Genomic DNA, 3,916 nt, shown 5'->3' with positions numbered 1-3,916 from the left:
AGGGATCTTTTCACGCTTTGGTAAATTGACAAAATTGAAAAAAGTTGTTTCAGATTCGCAAATTTTCGTTTTAGTTATGATATTTGTGAGGACACAGTAATACTGAACATTTACCATGGTCTAATATAGCCATTATATGCATCTTTTGACGATTTTAAAACCTAAAAATTATAAAGCGTTGCAACGCGAAACGATTGTATAATTTGGAGAGTTCTGTTTTTGTCGTTAAATTTTGTGAAACTACGAAGATTGCTTATATAAGGTATAAAATACGTCGCATATGTGTACTCGGCGGAATAGCTCAGTAGGCTAAAGCGTTTTTACTTTAGGACTCTGGCAGGACTCCAGGGGTCACTGGTTCGAAACCTGCTCCGGGCAATGTTCTTTTCCTTTTTTTAATTTTATTCTTGATTTTTTACTGGAGCTTTTACGATCCAATGTTTACATTTATCAATATAAAGCATTTAATGAATAAGTTAAAAAATGCCAAAATCTGTGAAAAGGCCCCTTTAATATTTGGTATCTTATGACACTTGATGCGCACTAGAATCTTCCGGTTCACACTTCCTTACATGTACATTCGCATTCACGAAGAACTACTACTCGGACGCATTTATCTGACTATTCATATGGCGTATCATTTGGGTCGAAACTCTATGTAGCTTTCAAGGTAAACATACATTTGTACCTCGAAGTACATAATGTACTTCGAAACTTGTACAAATATGAAATACACTACGAGGTATATATTTGTACCCCGAAGTACAATTTGTACTTCGGGGTACACATTTTCTGAAAAACCAATCAAATACTCGTCTCTTGAGCCGCTTTTCCTTAAGATTTGTTCATAATAAATGTTTAAATGTCTTTTTAATTGAGGACAAAATGAATAAAAAATATCAAAATTGAAAAAAAAGAAGTTTCAAGTATTAAATGCATTGAAATAGATTATATATCAATTTGAAGAAGATTCAAGATTCCCTTTATAAAATTAAAATTATCAAGCATATTGTGAGTATTTATTGACCATGCGGGTGGAGTATCACGGTCCAGCGCTTTACTGTGTAGGAAATTCCAACGGTAACCAAACAGTTACCAAACGATAACGGGATTAAAAATGTATAACGACCTCCCTGGTTTGGTCGTATTTTGTGACAACCATTATTTGCATAAGTCCAGAGGTTAAAATCGCCACGCCAGGTCAATAAATACGCACAATATCTATGAGTTAGCGGTCGATAGTCGCATAATTTGGTATAAATAGTAATAATAATAATATTCAATAAATACGCACAATATCAACGATTTAGCGGTCGATAGTGGCATATTTTTTTGTAAACTAGTAAATAATAATGATTATAATAATGTTCAGTGTCAAATATCTCGTCTTCTGATTGGCTAACACTCAAGGGTCGGTTAAAACTGTACCTCGAAGTACAATTATGTACGTCGAAGTTTAAAAAAATCTACTTCGACGCACATAGTAGTCCGAGTTAAATAAACCCTATTTACACCGTTTCATACGGCGGCATAAAGGGGACATAGGAAATATAACCTTTATAACTGTGATGTCAGGTAAGTTTTGCACGCTTTCTGACGCCGAGCAGGTATACCGAAATCCCATGTTATTACGCATATAGAAATATTACCCATATTAAACATTGATTATGGGACATTTATCCACCAGTTTAATTGAAAGTGTAATAAATCAAAAATAGTTTGGTCATTTTCTGATATAAATTACGTTCTATGAAGGGTATTTCGGTCAGGCTACTAAATAAAGCTCCCAGTATCAGTCGCTCGCGCAGGTACCGACTTCCCCCAAGTTACCGTGTGTATTGGTGAGAGCAGTTATAAACAACTATTAAACGATGACATTTATCGATACATTTTTATTTAAATAGCAAAATTAATTTGTTTTCACTTGTTTCTGACACAAAAAGCTTTTTATAAAGTTGATTCCGTTAAGTCACGAAATGAGGGTACCGATAGTCCCTACTATTTTACATATACACGTGGTATATGCATATACTTATTTTTGCTTATACAGGGACTTATACAAACAACATACCTGTTTGTATAGGTCCCTGGCTTATATGACTTTTTTAGTTGGTGAAATATAATAATGTTATATTATGGGGATTTCTGTAATTCTATGCATAAAGCTTTCACCCGTACATGTCAAGGCCACATTTCCGCGTTGGAAATTGTATGAATTCCTCTAACATATATCTGGATACCGACTGTCCGAGTTAAATAAACCCTATTTACACCGTTTCATACGGCGGCATAAAGGGGACATAGGAAATATTTTATTTAACTATTTCTATGACGTGCGCATGTCATAGTTATGACGTGCGCACGTCATTGAGACTGTTAAATAACATATTGCATATGCCCCCTTTTTGCCACCGTAGTTTCACTATATTTCATTTCCTGTTAATTTTCGAATAAAATTTACGAAACTCGTTTACAAAAAACGAGAACTAGGCTTCCGTTTTGCCTAGAAAATGGCGGACATGTAAGCAACCGGTGCGCCCGATTTATCGATCGCTGATTGGTCAATCGATATTTAAATAAGAATCTGATGGACAATCGGCGAGATGTCTTCGAACCACTCCTACAGAACAATGACTATTTACAATACAAAGCGGACAATACTTCCGTGTTGGTGCCTGAATCTCGTTTCAGTTTCGGAAACATCTTTGTACAATATCTTTTCGTAAATGTTCGTGACAAACAATCACGTAATTTCGATATTGACAAATAAAAAGCAACGCCATTAAGACTGCGTGAGCAGACAACCAGAAATCAGCCAGTGAGCAATTTACTGTGGCCTCTATGTTTATTTACTTTTTTTTAAATTAATGTAAACACATCGAATATAAGAAAGGCTTAATGCAAAATAGCCGAATTTTGTAGACTCATTTGAATAACGTTATATCTACGCACGCGATTTTTTTTATATGAAATCATACTTTATACAATCTCCAACGAAGAATAATGGACAATAACAAAGCAGCAGCCAGTTGGAGAACACATCCTTCAGAGACGTTGGCGGTGGGCATCCAATACGACAAGGAAATCTCTCACATGGGACCCCAGTGGAAAAGGAAGAGAGGGCGGCCTAGAAACACCTGGCGCCGTGACCTCGATGCAGATGCTAAGCTGATGGGCCAAACATGGGGTCAGCTGGAGAGACTTGCCCAGAACCGAGACGCCTGGAGGAAGCTGGTTGGCGGCCTATGTCCCAGATGGGACCACAGGCGATGATGATGATGATGATGAGATGATGAATACTTTAACCCTTTGCATGCTGGGAAATTTGTCGTCTGCTACAATGGCGTCTGCTGAATTTCTAAAATTAGCATTTTCTTCGATTGTTTTCAAAGAATATTATCAGAATAGCAAACAGTTTGGATCCTGATGAGACGCCACGTTCTGTGGCGTCTCATCTGGATCCAAACTGTTTGCAAAGGCCTTCAAAATTCGGTTCCCGCACTGAAACGGTTATACTTGTAAAAGACACAGAACTGTGCATGTTGCGATGGATAGAAACACACAAAAAACATGCTATTAAACCAAAGATTTATCAAAACAAATGCTAATTGATAGATCTTTAATCAAACCAACACTAAGGACTACCCACAATCGAATATATATAGTGTGATATTAATTAATTCTTACCAATACATACAAATGATGAATTAGGATACATGACGAAAACGGCCGTTCATGTATTACATCTTTTACAAAGCTGCAACTTAAACAATGTAGATGTTTATTTCTCTAAGAGCACAAAAGCAAGTTACTTTAAAACAAGATAAAGTCTATAATGTAATAACTCAATGTTGTAATTTAATGTACAGATATGTCAGTAGAGAAAGAATGCCGAAACCAGTGATCATTTTAATTT

This window comes from Dreissena polymorpha, chromosome 6 (assembly GCF_020536995.1).
Source record: "Dreissena polymorpha isolate Duluth1 chromosome 6, UMN_Dpol_1.0, whole genome shotgun sequence".
NCBI lineage: Eukaryota > Metazoa > Mollusca > Bivalvia > Myida > Dreissenidae > Dreissena > Dreissena polymorpha.
Note: the sequence above shows the minus strand (reverse complement) of the source record.